The sequence below is a fragment of the Struthio camelus genome, chromosome 2, assembly GCF_040807025.1.
Source record: "Struthio camelus isolate bStrCam1 chromosome 2, bStrCam1.hap1, whole genome shotgun sequence".
NCBI lineage: Eukaryota > Metazoa > Chordata > Aves > Struthioniformes > Struthionidae > Struthio > Struthio camelus.
This window is the reverse complement of record NC_090943.1, coordinates 108623813-108642160: the sequence shown is the minus strand read 5'-3', so window position 1 is coordinate 108642160 and position 18348 is coordinate 108623813. Positions and strand designations below refer to the sequence as shown.

Here is an 18348-nt window from a genome sequence, read left to right as displayed (position 1 = left end):
AGATGACCTGTTTTTGCTCTCCTTCATCTCTCCAGTAGTCTTTTTGGCACTAGGAATTGTTTCATATTTGCAAAGAATACGGGATATTATTAGGATAATTTGGGATAGCATCCCTGTTTAGTACTCTAAATAGATGGGAAAAAATAAGGCCCGATAGCTGCTTCAGGTACTGAGATTGATCATCCAGTAGGGAAATTTATACAGTCCCACTAATGTAACAACCAGCGACTGGCTCTAGGAAAAAGAGCACTTCCTTTCAACATTTCCTTTAAAGGCTGCATAAAATTAAGAAAACATTGATTTACAGTTAAGGGCTCTCCTGAGACCATCTGAGAGAAAAAATCTCTTCAGTATCTGTGTATCCTCAAAATGATTCAGATTTTGGCATCAAACAAATCGCATGATGAACAACTGTATTTAAAAGGTTCAGGGAAAAACGGCTTTAAATATTTTTTTGACTTGTTTTGAACAAAGTTTTTAAAGAAAAACACATGGCTTGACACATTCTCACAGTAAGATGTCAAGACTCCTATTTTTGTGGTCAATTAGGATATACTCCTGCTTAAGTGATTCACTCTAAGTTACTACTTTCCTCTACTAGGGGATTATTATTTGGGGGAGGTTCCTGTTAATCCCACTTCTCAATTTTTTTGGTAACTGAAAAATGAAAAGAATTTTATTCAATGTTTGAGCAGACTGATTAGGAAAAAGATGAGAAAACTGGTGCCCAACATCCGACTTCTATTTGGTACTTTTTAAATTACAGGAGAAACAAAAGAAACAAGAAACTTTGATATGTTCAGTCCATTCTATATGCATAAAGGTTAAAATATAAAATATTACAGTGCTTTGAAGAAAACTGTGCACCATAAAAATTGAATACAAAGGCATGAACACCTTATTAATTCTTTTAGCTCTTGCTCTTAACTGAGCAAGTTGGTAAATAAGGGAATCAGGAAAATAATTAGCAGGAAGATGTGAATTATTCTGAAGTAAAAAAGCAGATCTGCTCTTACAAATTCACAAGGAACAAGATTCTTCTACCATCGCTTATCATAATTTGCACTTTGAAAGGGCTTAGGCACATGAATTTTAAGCGTAGGAATAACAAATACTGTACATAGCTGATCCCTGCTAGAATTAGCATCTCTCACCCCATCTTGGTCAGCAAAATCAGCAAAGCTGAACAAGATATATCTAAATGTCTCTATAGCCGACATGATTTGCTTGGAGTTATTATGTAGGAAATAAAGTGAATTATATACATACATCTCAGAAAATTCAGATTCAGAAATAAATAGCCTTGCTAACTGGCACAGGATTTTTTTCAGACTGCCACAAATGGGAGCTATTTCTATGCTGAATGCTATTGGCTAGTATCTTGCAAAAATCATAATTCTCCATCTAGATTGCAAACAAATACTGTCATAGTTAAAAGTAGGAACAGATATGAGAGGGTAAATATTAAAAAAAAAATGAAATTAGAGCCCAATAAATTAAAGTTCAAGAAATACATATGCTATCCATTGGAAATACTTAGTGATACACTCTCACATTTTGTGCTCATTGCTCTAACTCTAGCACCCACTAGTTACTCACTCCAGAGATGACAGGTGAGAAGGAAAACAAGCAATTATTTGTACATCTTGTATAAAGCATGCACTCTTACAAGCCCATGTCTTTGCTTCACAAGTTAAGTCGGCAGTTCAGTGCCAGCCTGTCAGCGAATACACTTCTAGCTGAGAGGTGCTTCTCCCCAAGGGGTAATATCCTTTATCTTCGCCTGCTTGCTGTGTTTCCCCTAACAAGGGCATATTCAAAGGCGTGCCAAATTACAGTCATGCAGCCCAGATGCCAGCTCACTACCTTTACGTCCAGTGAATTTTTAATGAGAAATAAGGTAAACGTAGTCTACACAGGAGCAACGGAAGCGTCTGAGTTTTGTTTCATTTCTGCTCCAAAACCTTCCAGAGATCAAGACACTGAGCTGTGTGTGAGGTGCACAAAACCTCTGAGGTGAGATGATAGATAACTTATAGACTCACAATCCCTAAAGGCTGATAAGGGCTGAAATATTGTCACTCTGGACTTACGCTTTCAAATCTTTTCCCAAGTGAACGGGCAAGCAGGGGCAGGCTGAAGGCTCCCTTAACTTGCCTGACAGCAGCGCTGTGTCCTGACTAGCTTTTAACACTTAGGAACCCAGTCTCGCTACTGAGATCTCAGAGCCTTAAGAGAGAGCTCCTCAGTTAATGGGAAAAGCAATCCTGTAGTGTAGTGAGGTTTTGTTAAGATAAGAGGAGGGTTACATTTCACCAGACAATTTATTCAAAATAGAGGAAGGCACTGGTTTGTAAGTAAGCACCCAGATGGGACAGGTATAAGCAAATCAGTATCCTACATCAGTGACACCTCTTCTCCCTACCAACCTCCTTTGAATAATGAATTTATGGGTGAGAAAGCATTATAAAAGAGATTGGTACTACCATTGTTATATGTTAAACCAAACAGAGTATTTAATCCGCTTTCTGCAAACATACACAAAATTGCAAGATCAGTATGCACCATATAGACAAGACCAAAAATACACAGATCTCTGCAATACCTGCTAGCACATTCTCCTTACTTCCTGCTGTGGTTCTTGTAGTGTATATTAGTGCCTATGTTTTTCATTCAGTCATGATAGTGATGACACACCAATTCGGTTTGCTAAAAAAACCTGTACAAGAAAAAAAGTCTAAGGCAAGCATGACAGAAGCTAAAACTCAGCAAAAGCTGGCACATTTGACAGGAAATTATACAGATCCAGTTGCACTCTGGAAATACTCATCAACAAAGCAGAGAATAAGATGGCTCAGGGAAGGTGCACAGGCCATTTCTCTGAGAACCATTTAATTGAGTATTTCTGCTGTGTTTCTCTAATCAAAACCAGCCTAACGGGCCAAGAAAAACAATTGCTTTTCCTATGCAGTATTAATACTCATTAGCATCTGCTGCATCCCAGATTGCATCATATCTGCCATTACTTGGAGGTTGTGGTTTAACACCAAAGCACCTGCAGCATACTAAATGCATCCCGAACAATAACTGCATTTTGTACAGTGCAGTTGGATACTGTATGAGTAAACTGTGTCAAACAGTTGGAATTATCTAGTCTTCTGTCTCTGTCTTGTCTTATATAACCTGCATTAGGCTTGTGAGTTTAGAAAGTCACATTGGTAGCTTGCTAAGCCTCAAGAATTCATTGGTATTTTAAAGCTTCTAATGATCTTAGCAGATATCACTGCCAAATATTTTTACAAGTGACTTTGGTTTGTTGCTCTTCAAATGAGAAGATAAGCAGAAGAGAGAGTGTCCTAAGCTTTTTTAAGTGCTATTTCCTAAAATGAACTGGCAAGTACAACTATTTTACTCTTTTAAACCATTGCTATTCAAGGAGAGCGTACTGAAATCATTCTGATCTAATGTCTGCAAATCTGTGGAAATAAGGGAAATTCTTATCCTTGTTTCAACCTTCATATCCTCAGCACTACGCGGGAGAATAATAGTTCTCCAGACATCTGTATATAGTGCTAGAGGCAGTAGCCCTAATCCACTGTTTCATATTAACATAAATGACATTTCTCACTCAGTAGTCTATTCTATGCCCAGCACAACAGCGGTGGTATATAATGACAACAATTCAAAGGGTAAATGAAAGATATTAGGTTGCCATTGTCTAATCTGAAGATTAGATTCCAAGAGATTTACACATTTTTTTAAAATAACAAAAGAGAAAGAAAACTTAATACTCTAATCAAATTACAGTTGAGGTTGCTAATACCTGCGTACTGTATAATATATGATGAGTCTGATATATATATAAAACAATACTGGAATAACATAGCTGCAATACTCTGGATATTTGTATATTTGAATTCATTGGTTTATTTCATTTCAAGGAGGTGGCTCATCCTTAAGGACATGAAGATTCTTGATAAGGCTCCAAAGATTTTCCCTAGGTTGACTTCTCTAGCTCTGTTAAGGTGTATTTTACAGATTTTTTTCATAGCCATAAATATTTGCATGTCCTTTTAGCTTAGTTAGAGCAATTGCTTCTCAATGAGATATTGAAACCTGTGTGCACCTGACTCACAGAAATAATTGTTCCTCCCCAGTGTGTGACATCCACTGCGAAGGATGGGGCTAGCCACAGCTATCAGGGCTATACGAGTGAGCTGGCATTGCAGCCATCAGGCCCTCAAAGAGGTGGAGGGAGTTGAGGTGCAAGGACAGTATGATCCTTATTTACCTTGTGATTGCGTATTGGGGACTTTGCACTCACAGTAAATAAAATACTGTGAAGCTTGGCAGCTCATCTCAGCTCTAAGGTACCATTACGATTGAGCACAGTTTTATAATAGCAACCTCACAGCTTCATATCTTAACATTCATTATAGTGCCTATCACTGCCTTTTCCTGCTCCCATTAACATCAGGCTATGATTCCTGTGAGTGAATTTTATCGAGTGTTCACGCCCTGGAATTTACACCACTTACTGCAGCCTTCTTTCCCATAAGCAACTGAAGGGAGCAGCTTGGTTCGTGAGCAGCTACTTTCACACCCGTGGCAATCAAATGTATTTTACGAATGGGTTAAATACTGAAGGGGCACCAACTCTGCGGAAAAATAAAGCAGACATTATGCTTTCAGCAATGGCTGGACAACATCCAAAGACATAGGCTTATTTTAGTGAAAGGGGATGTTGGCTAGAATCCTGCAGTTACTTGGTGGCCCGATAAAGAAAAAAGAACAAATCCAGAAATCACATCAGATTCTCTCAGGCAGACGGTGAAGAGTATTACTCATAGCACTTCACTGGCATTGACTTTCGATCATTTTTTAATTTATTTTATTTCTGCTCCTGAGTTCACTGGCAGTTTTTTTTTTCTTTTTTTGATCAGTCCTTCAGCACTTTCACTGACATGAGTGAGTGGTTTCTTATTTACCAATTCAATAAGGATCCCTACTCACCCTTCTGTTTCATATGGTTGTTCCCTCTATGCATAAAAACCTTTTCATCTTCCAGTTTTGTTGCCTGTCACTCTGAATAGGCAATCCTACATTTACGTACTCATATTTTCACATTTCATTAACTGTTTGTTATCCTACACTTTTTTCAAGGATTGAGTTAATTTGGAGCAAAGGGTAGGGTTATGACCCATGATGAGAATAAGTTAAATGTATTTAACTCTCCATATGCTTTTCTATTGATAAATAATTTTCCTTTTAGTTCAATACACTAGAAAGTTATAATGAAAGAGCATAAAGTGCCAGCACTCAAGAACAATGCTAGGACTACAAAATAAGATTTATTTTCAAATATTAATTAGTTTTGAATTTATAATTTTAGCTACAATAGACTTCATAATTCATTATAGTCACTCAAAAATAATAAAGCAATGTCGAGCAGTACAGAATAGTACAAAATGTTTCTGGCATGACCAAGACATACTGTGTGAGTGCTATTATTAATTTAATGAGCCTCAATAACTGCAGCTAATAGGTCATATTGTGCAAAGAAAAAAAGCATAATTAAACATTATTTCTGTACAATTATACCATCCATTGTTCATTACTAAAGTTAAGACAATGTGAAAGGCCTTCTATCACAGTAAATCATTAGAGAAAAAAAAAAAAAAGATCCTTTTAGATGGAGGCTTGTTCTTGTGTTTTGTTATACCACGTATCTAAGTGAGTCTCAGCTAGCTAACCTGGAAACTAAACTCACTAACTTCCTGAGGGAAGAGAGCCACAAGAGCATATCACCATCCAACACTGTCACTTACATGTGGAAGAGAATGCCAGAGACATAAAATACCTCCATATCAGGAAAAAACCCCACAAATGTTACACACACATTTTATAGTATATGACAGCCATACAGGAAAAGGGTTGTACAGGTAATAACAAAGGTGGTGTTAAAAGCTAGGTACGCACTTGATATGCTATGAGGTGAAACCAAACAGCTTAATTATTGCCAGTACTAAGGACCAAACTCAACCAACGGATGAATTCTCCACATGACCTCCAAAAAGACCTTGAAGTTAACCTTAAGTTTAAATAATTATCTCAGTGATTCTATTTCTTTCTTCCTTTCCCTTCCAGAGAAAGTTTGGGAGTCACACTTATGGAAATTGAGGTCAATCAAAATTGAGGCATCAGTTAAAATATAGACTTATTATAGGTAATCAAGTTGCCTGTAAAACTCAGTAGCATATGAGAGCAATCATCCAACTGCATTAAAAGCATTTTCAAACAACACCAACAAAAAAACAAATAAGCCTTTCATTTTTTCCCCGCACGCTCCCTTCTGAGAAAATAAAATAATATTTAAGTGCCACAGAAGTACTAGAGAAGTATTTTTAAACGTCAAGCTTAGGGACAAGCTACTTGCTTGTTAACAAATTATCTAAATCCTGTAGCTCAGAAAGGCAGTAGTGCTAGTATAACATAACTAAACTCTAAAGGTTAACATTACACAAGGTCAACAGCCTCTACAAGATACAAAAGGCTGAAAAGCACCTCCAAGAACATTTTAGACTATTTGTCAGCAACTCTTCCACTTTACTAGGAACAACATTTTTTGAACATTGAAATATAGTGAGAGAAACCTTAACATTCAGATAGAAAATGTTCAAATGTTCAAAGACATTTTGATTCCAGCTTGGCAATTAGGCATGTACCTTCCAGTAGAAATGAAGGTCAGAAAATGGGTGGTACTGAGATCTAAATTCTTTTAATTTTTTTATATTTCAACCATCTAATTACTCAGACAATGAAGGAAAAAGGAATAATGCCCTCTGTCATCTTAGATACCTACCAGCAGAGAAGGGATAAGTGAATCAAGCTGCTCAGGATATCCTTAGGAAAAAAAAAAAATCCTCCCATATTTGCTGATTTACTTTTGTAGTGCAACTCTATACAAAATCTCAGCATTTGAAAGACAGATTCCAGAAGAAGAACCAAGAGGAGATTTTCCAGACAGGACAGACGGTGTGTGGTCAGTGCAAAGATGGAGGCATATTTCTTTCTACAGTGTACATGCATGCAGCGTTACTGAGAAGAATTTTTTTTTTAATTGTTAGAATAACACAAATATAAATAATAAAGGAATTAGAATGTCAAAACATTTTTACTAAGTGTCAGTGAAGAGACAATTGGCTCAATTATGCACTGAAACCAGAAGAAGGAAAGGACATTTATAGCAATGAAGAATCTGGAATAGATAAAGTTAGAGAGCCATGTCAATCAGTTACATGTGGGAAAATGGATTACATCTAGGCAAAATAAAATGAGCTACACTCACAGAGCTGAAGACGATAAAATGGAATGCATCAATTCAAGGGCCCGTCTCGTTCTCAAAGTGAGTATTAAAATTACTAGTAAACAGGTAAACTTCTGCCGAAATGAACTGGACAAATACTCATTGAAAGTGATGTTTTCCAGGCTGATAAACGAAAATTTCTTCCAAATTGATTTCCCTAAAGGGAAAAATAGTCTTAAACTATGTAATATTTTAGAAGACATCATTAAAAATAGAAGACTTATTTGAAAAGAAAAAAGACGGGAGAGACAACAAAGAGAAATAAAGGTTATTCTTTACATCATAGAGTAAACGGACTGGGATCTCGGTCTTGATATCAGCCAGTGGCTAACGCGCAGGAAGCTTGAGTAACACAGAAAGTGTCCCAGCGTCACATTAGCTGGGATTTTGTGATGTGTTCAGTGTCACCGCTTCATATCAGTAGTTCAGATTTTAGATTTAGTATTTTGAACATTTCAGGTATATAATAATTATTTAAATTCATCACATTCTAGAATTAAATTTCCACCAAGATTAAATCACTTCCCCTTGGAAAACAGTGTTAGCAACTGAGAATTCAAATAAATTTAAGTTGAATAAAAGTGAAACCTGTGAAGGATATTTCAGTCTATTGTTGAAGTATTTTTTGCTGAGTTGATTTTTTTATTGATTACTTTTATTACATATAGGTTGCCAACTAATTCCAATATTTAAACTCAGAAAAAATCTCCACAGCCATCATTAGTATATCAAAAATAAACTGTTTTACTGGCCAACATAAAAAATTGCTGTCATAGGAAAAAGAGGTATCATAGGGAGTAACAAAGAGTAGCGCCTTTGGCGTATATTATCTAGATGAGTCTTGCATTAAAGGTCCAGAAAATTATGTAGAAAAAAAAAAAAGAAAAATAAAATGTAATCTTTTCTAAGTCTTCAACATAAAACACATAAATAAAGATAAAAAAAAAAAAAAAAGGAGTGCATTGCCAGCATGCTGGTCATGGTCAGGCATGCTCCATGTCTTTTAACTGGAATCCAAAACAATGCATGGGTTATTACAGTAAGCGGAAGATGTGTTGCCCTCTCATCTTATGTACTGTCACCTACCAAAACCTAGTAACATAAACACGCCACCATCTGGCCTAAAATCAGTCTTGTGCCACAAAAGCAGCTTAATTGCCAGTGGAAGTCAAGATATAACGTCAATCATTAAGTGTGGCAGATGCCCCATGGTACTGATCCAAATGACATCTTTCCCACTGAACACCAAGCAAGCTTTCTGAGTTCCTGCAACCAAAGCTTCTTGCTCTGATACTTCCTAAACACTTCCAAAATGTGACGCTCACAAGCGCTCTGAGCAAATTCTTGCAAAGCTGGAAAGCATTGCAAAGGTTGGCAAGGAGCGAAAAGCATCCCAAGAGTAACCACAGAGTTCTTAAAGCTCCAGTGATCCAGGAAAAAAGTTGCTGTTGCTATAGGACTGCAGACCTGAAGAGCTTGATAATCAAAACAATAAGTCATTCTCTGGGCAATCTCAATTAAGTGGCTTCTAGCGTTCAGCAATTTCTTCTTAAATGTATTTTCCTTTACAGACGTGGACAACCAGCAATGTAACATTGTTTTAACCTTGTAGGAAAATGTCAGGCTTCATTAGCACTTTTATGATGATTTACATCTTCAGTTAATGACACCATCTGCTTAAGTATATTTTTCTCGAATCATCATTAGAAAAGTTGTGGTCAAAGGCTTAGGTAGTTAAGAGTGGCTTAAATTGTTTTCATTTTAATCTACCCATTTCTGTCTTTTCTTACTTTTCTGGAACTTGCACCTTTTATATGATTGTTTTCTGTGTTTCGCCATTTGACTTAAATGTTCAGCTTGCAGAGGCGTATCAGAAAATATACGTCAGATGTATTTAGAGGAAAAAGAGAACAGAGCAAAAGGAAATTGCTTTCTCACTATTTCTTGCTGCAGTCAACTTCACTTTAAAGCATTATTTTCGATCCTTGATTTGGGCTTAGGAAATTAGTTAGACTGCACAAAATTCCACTTCTGATTAAACTGGAAACAAAGTATACAAAATTACAAACAAAATTATCCAAAGCTGATATAAGTTGCAAGCAATTTAAAGTATTACTGAAGTTTGAAAGATTGGTTTATAGCTTAATGTCTTGTTAACTTCATGCTCTGGCTGGCACGTTCTCAAACAATAAAATCATGACTGATATAGAGAATAAGAACAGAAAATATTTTTTGATACTTCTAGTACTCACTCTCTGGATCTTAAAGTAGTATCACAGAACCATTTTCTACACAACAGTATTTCCTCCCCATATTCTAAGCCTCCTGAGAAGGGGGGAGGGAGGGAGTAATCTCAGAGTGCATAAGCAATTGTAAACTGACAATTTCTGCTGCCAGCAGAAGAATTACAGGCAACACACAAAAGAGTGAAACGAAAGGTTTAGGTGCTGCCTAAAGGAATAGTTTGGAGCTTGTGGTTTAAAACATTTACTATGGCTAGATTGTTCAGGCTTAAACCAGGCAAAAGCTGGCTTACGCCACTCCATGCCAGGGAGAAACAGCCAGTTATGAGTGATGAAGTAGTGACTGTGATTTTCAGACAAAGCCAAAACAAAATTTTCTGCTACCTTTTTCAGAATTACCATACGCTCCACATACTAATAGGTGGTGGTAGGAGACGAGAGAGAGAGAATGTGATAGCCTCTTGCCTTTGTGCAAAACACTATCCACAGACCTGCCTCCTTTAGCAGTAATCTATTGCTTTCCTACTTCTGACAGCAATGTACTGAGTTTCTGGCCATCTTGGCTGCAGCACAGCTGTAACCCAGAGAAAAGAGCACAGTGCCTGCACAGAACATTGCTACACATGAAGAGTGGGTCTGATACAATCTAAGTGTACTGAATTCTTTGAGTTCAGTGATACAAAGTCAATGGGTAAATGTACAATAAATCTGCCATAACTGGAATTTGTTGTGCCGTCTGATATGAGGGATGCACTGGAGATGCTGACCACGCTGTATGTCAGCTGTTTCCTCTTACCTGAGAACTAAAATTCAGTTAATTTCCTACACCAGATGTCAATATAGAATAGATGGAGTGCCCTGGGATGGAAAGTACTTCTGTGTTTAGATTAAAATATGTCTACTGTATATGTTAATATCTGACCTGGTGGAAAGCAGCTCTGCAGAAAAGGACCTGGGAGGCCTAGTGGACATTAACCATGAGCCAGCAAAGTGCCCCTGGGTCCAAGAAGGCCAATGGGATCCTGGGTTTCATTAGGAGGAGTGTGGCCAGCAGGTGGAGGGAGGTGATCCTGCCCCTCTACTCAGCCCTGGGGGGGGCCTCACCTGGTGTACTGTGTCCAGTTCTGGGCTCCCCAGTACAAGAGAGACATGGCACTCCTGGAGAGAGTCCAGCGGAGGGCTACAAAGGTGATGAGGGGACTGGAGCATCTCTCCTGTGAAGAAAGGCTGCAAGAGCTGCGCCTGTTTAGCCTGGAGAAGAGAAGATTGAGAGGGGATCTCATCAATGTCTACAAGTATCTGAAGGGAAGGTGTCAAGAGGATGAGACCAGACTCTTCTCCGTGGTGCCTAGTGACAGGATGAGAGGCAACAGGCACAAACTGAACCACAGGCAGTTCCACGTGAACATGAGGAAAAACTTCTTGACTGTGAGGGTGACTGAGCACTGGGACAGGTTGCCCAGAGAGGTTTTGGACTCTCCTTCCCTTAGGTGACCCTTCTTGAGCCCTTGCTGGACTAGATGATCTCCAGAGGTCCCTTCCAACCTCAACCATTCTGTGTTTCTGTGATGTTAATAAACTTAAACTAGTAGGATATTTCCAAATAAACCATTGAATGTAATGATACTGAGCAGCAATGAATGCCTCAGATTCGGACATCATTAACAGAGATTCAAGTTGTGCAATAACTAAATACCAAGAAAGTTTGAAATATTTAGAGAGGTCTCATTTAAGACAATATACTTTAGAGAGTATGTAGTTCAGTATAGCTTCACACTACAAAAATTGCACAGGCTTTATTTCTATTTCTTATAAATAATAGAAGCATTGAAACATTTGCTTCTGTTGATACCTACCCTATTTCTTGTGTGAATTATGTAAAATTTAAAATATTTTATATGTGACAATGCAGTATTTGTCATTTCTTTTTAAGAAAAAAATGAAAAAGAAACTTCCTTACTTGATTTTTTATGGGAACTAGCTTTCCTTAAAAAGGAATGATTTCCACAAAGCAGTTGCAAGTACAGCATAAAATGGTAATTATTAATATGTTAATTGCAAACTTATTTATTTATTATTTAATATAGTAATTGTTCAGGGCTGAATAAGTCATTGGAATATGAAGATTCAATTTATGTGGTTGAATACACATTGGAAAACACCTAAGGCTCACTGCCGTATATTATTTTGTCTCCACTCTAGTCTAATCAGAATGTCACTATTATAGCATATGTGCAGAAACAGTTTATGAAAAACAGTCTTGTCAAAAATATACTGGAAATAGAAAATATACGATGAGAACACTGTCTTGTAAGACGTTTTCATTGTTCTCAATAGATAATCAGATATTCAGAATACGAGGAGCTTAGTAAGCGCTTAAGAAAATTAGTCAGACTTTGGTGCTGATTGTGCTGAACAGTATATTTATTCTTGAAGACTTACACATACATCATCAGGTCAGTGACCCACACATATTATCTATCCATCAGTGAGAGAGAAGTGATGAAGTGAGTCAGCTCTAAAAAAGACCAAAAGCACACAAATTTTTTTAAGGTGCACTTTAGGTATCTGTCACAGACTTTCTTAGAATGCAAAGGCAATGAATTTGAGCACTGTTGCAACAAGCAATAACCATTCCTTAAGAATAATGGTCATTTTTTCTGAAGTCAACAGCTACTATATTTTTTTTTAAATATGACCAATCTCTGCAGAACAACTACAAGAGAATGTAACATCCTATTCAGTGATCAGGCAAGTTTATCATCCAAGATTTTTCATGAACTGCAATAAATTCTGACTATCTACTGCCTGTTTCAGCTAGGCCTTTGGGCTGCAAATCCAAAAAAATTAATTCCACTATATAGTTATTGGTACTTGGCTCTCAGGTTCTGGATATAAAACTAAAAACAAGTGGAAAGCAAATACATAAACAAAAACTTTCAGAAATATAGCGGAGACCTACAACACAACAAAATCAAACCAAAAAGTGTTTGTTTTAGAAGAGAGAATTTTTTCTGGATTCTACAAGGTGCTATAAGAAATTAAGACCAAAAAGAACCAATAACTTCCACTGTTCAGGTCTTTGCAGGAGCTGGATATTATCGCTACTCATGAATCTTCCTTCCAATTACTGGATTCTTAAAAGAGTCAGCTGAGAAGTATTAAGTATATCACAGGTTTCAGTATCTGTGATATAGGAATAAAGAAATTGGACAAATTTCATACAGTTTGGATAATTTAGAGTAAGTAAATTTCTTGTCTAAGACTTTTAGTGTTAAGAAAATGGCTTCATTTTTTTAGTGAACCTAGTATCAGCTTCACTCTATGAACAATATCAACAGCAAGTAGCATTTGCTCATGCGATATACTCACCAATGACATGTATCTCACAATGACTGCTATTCCGCAGCCAAATGGAGCCAATAAAAATGGGCAGAAGGAACTGTTATTTGTACCAACAGTGACTGGTATAAACCTTGTGTTCTTAATAGTAGCATTAGCTCCTCTTCCTAAAGACCTGATGTGGAAGATGATGGCAAACACCCAAAAAAATGGGCACAAGATATCATTCATTTAAGGACTATAAATGACTGTGGGAGCCATTTCTTTATAGTGCCAATAACTCTCTGTAAGCAGAGTATACGACTCTCTATTTTCAATGAGGGGGAATATCAACTGTAAAATCAGAAAACAAACCATAAAAATGAAGAAATACTACCTTGAATGGCAAAAGGAAAGATAAAAAGTAATTTTCACAGAAAACATATTCAATTTCTTACTAACTTTACGAGAAATGCTGACATTGCGAAAGTAGGTGGACTTATTTAGTACAAAGTCCTGTAAACTATACATGGAAGAAAGCGTACTTAGGGTGTTCTTTTTTTTTTTTTTAAAAACCATGAACTCTTCGTCCCTTCTAAGCTATTCTGAGAATGCATGCTCATTTGTTTAGTAGAAGCAGAAGGAGCTGAGAGGCACGTCATTATTCTTAATTCATGACTTGTGATTCCTTTTTAAATTCCAGCTTGGATTTTATTAACAGAATCAGAAGCATTGAAGCCAAACTGAGTCATCAGCTTTATGGGAAACGTGTAAATGCTTGGGAGATAGCCAGAGGACAGCCAATGCAAAACTAGCATTTTCTTTTCATTTGTTGAATGAAGAATTTCCCTTCTCAAATTTTGTTGAAGAAATAATGGGCATATTTACTATTTATGCTGGTTGGAACAAAAGCTATACCACAACTGCAGTGCAGTGCTTCTACTTTCTTGCCAGATCATTTCTGAATATATTTCTTGATTTGGTTTCACTTGTATTTCATGCAGAAAGCACAGAATACTTTGATTTGGACTGGAGTAGTTCTCTTTACTAGTAGTATTACAGAAATATGAAAAATGCATCAAGACGAACATTGATCTTGCCTGTCAGTACACAGGCCAGACTGGTTGGTGTCATCTTATTTTTAGCAATATCTTTACAGATGCTATGTGGGTATTTCAGTACTGTGTAAAGCCGTACTGTACAGAGATAACCAGTCTTTTTGAAGAATTGGAAGTAGTATAGCCATTTAAATGTAAGCGAGCTCTTCACTTAGTAGCCTACAGATTACCAATAACTTGGCTCATTCTTCCCTTATCCTTAGTCTCCCCCTCCCCTTTCCCTTTTCAGTGCCATTTTCTTTTTTCCTTTCTTTTCTTCTTTCCTCATTTTCTGATTCCTTACTCTTCTTATTCCTTTCTTTAAAACATGTTTTGTGTCGCCTACTTTATCAATAACTCAGGACGCTGAAATCTGGCTAAGTTCCCTCCTATATCTCTAGAGAATGATTTAATCATCTGGCACTAGGGCATTACTGTTTATTTCTGTTGTTGAAAAGGTTGCACTTTGCAAAGCAGAACGACAGTTTCATTGGGCTGAAAAAAAGTGAGAAAAAGAGCATAAGAGAATGACCTCTTTCACTATACCTAAAATAGTTACCTGAGAGGAAGGAGACCCAGGTTCCAACCCCTACTCGAACTGCTTAGTTTTTTTATTTAACAGTTATTCATTAAATAATCTGCATGCTCATGAACTGTGATATCTTCCTTCTCTCTAAGAAATTTATTTGGAAAGGTAATACAGTTTTGAAGATCACCAGGTTTAGGCTGTAAATTAAGGAAGAGTTGAGGACCTGTATTTTGGATTTAGGCTCCTAAAATTCTATCCAACTTCCACACCAGGCATCAAAGTCCTTATACGGATCTGGGCTTTAGACTCTTAGATGTTATATCATAAAACAGGGATACACATTTTTCAATATCTCACAACCATGCTGAAAGGCTTAATTCACTTACTTTTAGAAACTGCTTGAATAGCCTTCAGTGAAAGATGTAGAAGTGCCAATGTAGTTACCTTGGCAGCAGAACTGTAAACAGGATTTCTCTCAAGCACACTTGCTAAGTGTGACTAAATAATCCTCACTGCTTGATGTCTACTTAATTGTTGACTGAGAAAAAACCTTACTTTTTTCCCCTTCTTTCTTATTAAACAACTTAAGTGAGCACCCTTTCATTTCGCAAAGATAACAGATTGTATCTATATTCTTTGACAAAGTAAATCTCCTTTAAATTGTTCCTTTTCTTTTTCCCTCCCCAAGGCAAGAATCTTTTTCTGAAGCAGTCCAGTTTAGCAATCCCTTTGCACCTGCATTTAGGAAAAAATACTCAAAATATAAGCTTATCTCTTTTTGAATATTAACAGCCAAGGGAAGAGGAAATGCTCCCCCTGTAAGTTATTTATCCCTGAAATTTGAGCTTATCCTCTATCCTTACCCACCGAACATAGGCATAGAATATCTAGGTTATCAGGAAAATTTGTTATGAAAAATCATCCAGAAAAGTGAAAGTTTTAAACTTATACAGAAAAATCTATTTAACAACAGCAATGTGCTGCAAAAAATGACACTATAGTATTTGTCTTGTTAAAACAGTTTCAGAAAATGTATTCTTCGTTGTCTAAGAAATCTTTAAAATAAAATGCTAATACAATCCCTGGAATTGCCCTCAGGACTAAGGACCAAATGAAACTTTAATTACATTTGAACAGGTGCGCATATACTCCTAGAGGGAAACAGCGTGTAATCAATTTTTACAATAAGAGTTTGATAGCACATCTAGTCTGTACATGGGATAAAATCTCAAACAATCCTTGCTGAAGAAACTTACATTTTACTAAGTAATGAAATTAGCAAAGACAACCGCAGAGCTTTACAATTAAGCCTTCTTAATCCATAAGACACACAATACACTTTTATCTTCCTTATCTTATGCCCCTTCCCATTCACCTTCCTTGGAGAATGACACTTTAAAATAGTTAAAAATACTTTAAAATGTAAAAGAGAAAGTAATGAAAATATACTGTGATTTGTTCTGTATGACTATACCTTTAGCTTCCTTAAGATACGTTTTCTAATATATCTTATTGCTTTTTAAAAAATCAACAGGAAAGAGGCTTCCAAGTTTAACTAACTACAAGCATGGTCATTTCACAAGAAGGGCATTTTCAATAAGTTATGTTTTTACACTGCTTAATATGCAATATTAAGAATGACCAGAAGTCTGGATAGATATTTTATGATAAAGAATGATAAGACTGCCTTTACATTAAAAAGCTTTAAAAACTTTGTAGTACAAATACAGTATCATGACAAAATGTTGGTTTTCAAATGATGATAATCATGTTGACTTTAAGTGATCATGAGTTCTAAGGTGGTGACCAGACTGATGGTGGAAACTAATCAGCAGAGACTGAAAACAAAAGCAAACAAACATTCCCTCCTACAAGAGCCTGGAAAAAGAAAAAGCAAACAAACATTCCCTCCTACAAGAGCCTGGAAAAAGAAAATCATTTTTCTGCAACCCACTCCACCCTCCATTTTCTAAGAGGTGCAGATTTTGTTTTGATGAATGCAGCAGGAATTATGTATTTTCAAAATTCAAAACACGCAACTCTTTTTCATACGACTGCCTTAAACATCAATATTCTATTTGTAAATTGAATTTATTGGAGGAATTACTCATACATCACAGCGAGTAATGAGAACAAATGAAAAATGACCCCTCTCAGTGTGGGGGAGAATGTTCTGCAACTGAAAATCAAAACTGAAGGATAAGCATGGGATGGGATATTTAAAATGCCAGATTACTGTTATTAAGTAGAGGAATTAGGATTTTAGTATTCCTTATAAAAATCAGTCATATAATTCCTTTCTGCAATAACTTTCTGTAGTATTGCACAACTGCTTCCTTTAATGTTGACTGAGTATATGTTTTAGAGTTTAACCGTGCAAAACTACAGCTCGAGCACATTTGCATTTTTTTTGTTTTCATTATTTGCTTTTGACTATTTCAACATTTTTGCATAAATTTGTTTCAAGTATGCTATGCATATCTGAGGAGAAATTTACACAACTATGTGTAATAAGGCAGCCTCTGACCAGACTGTTTTCATGAATGGACTTAGCTTTGAACTGTGGGAAGAAATATGGTTTAGAAAGGATGTAGATAAAAAAAGCCTGCTAAAAGTATCTCTGGGTTGTATAGCCCCCTAATATTATGCATCTAAGCTTGACTAAGCCCTCCTGAAAAATCACTAGTAAAAGATAAGCACCTTCAAAAGATGCTTATTTTAATATTTGCAACAGAAACAGGGGCCTGGATGTCTATTTTTAGATGATTCTCAACCTTTATATGCATACGTTAAGCAAGAAAACTACTTGATCATGAATTACATTTGAGATAAATTTGCAATGGGATAATTAATTCTCCCAGAATATTCAAGATTCTTGCGGCTTGAACTTCTAGTTTGAAATATAACTATACAGGTAGGAAAAAATAAGCTGTAGTTGATTATCTGAACCAAAAGGGCAGGAAAATGCCAGTATATAAAACGGGATCAAAAATCTGAGTGTGCTATCCTTCATTTACCAAGTAAATGAGATAGATTTACAATCAGAAAATGAGTTTATGTATAACATAAATAGGCAATTTGGCACATATTCTTTGAAAATGAAACGTATGTAATAAACTACCAGAACGTATAAATTTATGGACTTTTAGGGAACAGTTAAAAGAGTCTGCTGAGCTATAGAAGTTTTTAGATGGTAAATCTGAAATTTGAAAAGACATTGCAGAACTTGAAAAGACTAACTTTGAGAAAATGTTATTCAACATAGATATATCTGACCTATTTATTTGCCTTAAGCTTTGGTTATTTCATGAGCATTTAGTGGTTTTAAATATTATCTCTCATTTATAGCATGTTTTAAAGAAAACTAATCCGCTCATGATTTTCTAAGTTTAATCAAAATAGAAAGATTATGGAGATCAATACACGTCACAAGAGAAATATTGGAGAAGTTCTAAAGATAAACTAATTCTTTAAAATGGTTGTATCTCATAAATATAGAAGATGAAAGATGAATGATTCTAGCCTTAACAAGTAGAAGACAATAAAGCGCTCTGGATGTTTTCAGAGTTTTGTAAATGAGTGGGCTGAGAACGAATAGGTTAATAGCTAAAGGAAATATTTACTCAGCGGAATAAAGACAACTTTCCCTGCCCTGCCCTTGAACAGAAAAGCATAAGAATAAAAGTTACTGTTAAAATTAACCTTGACAGTGGGCCAAATTTGGCCTGCTGATACATGCATTAAAATCAACAAGAGTTGTCCAAATGCATCTAAGAGAAGAACTTGTTACTG

General features: G+C 36.2%; 1 long non-coding RNA gene across 1 annotated transcript in view; it reads left to right on the top strand.

Moving 5' to 3' along the window:
* Positions 1–11212, top strand: part of LOC138066004 (uncharacterized) — a 37987-nt gene extending 26775 nt beyond the window's left edge. The window contains exon 3 of the long non-coding RNA XR_011139114.1: positions 10145–11212. This is a non-coding gene — a long non-coding RNA (uncharacterized lncRNA). The remainder of the gene's footprint in view (positions 1–10144) is intronic.
* The last annotated feature ends 7136 nt before the right edge of the window (positions 11213–18348 follow it).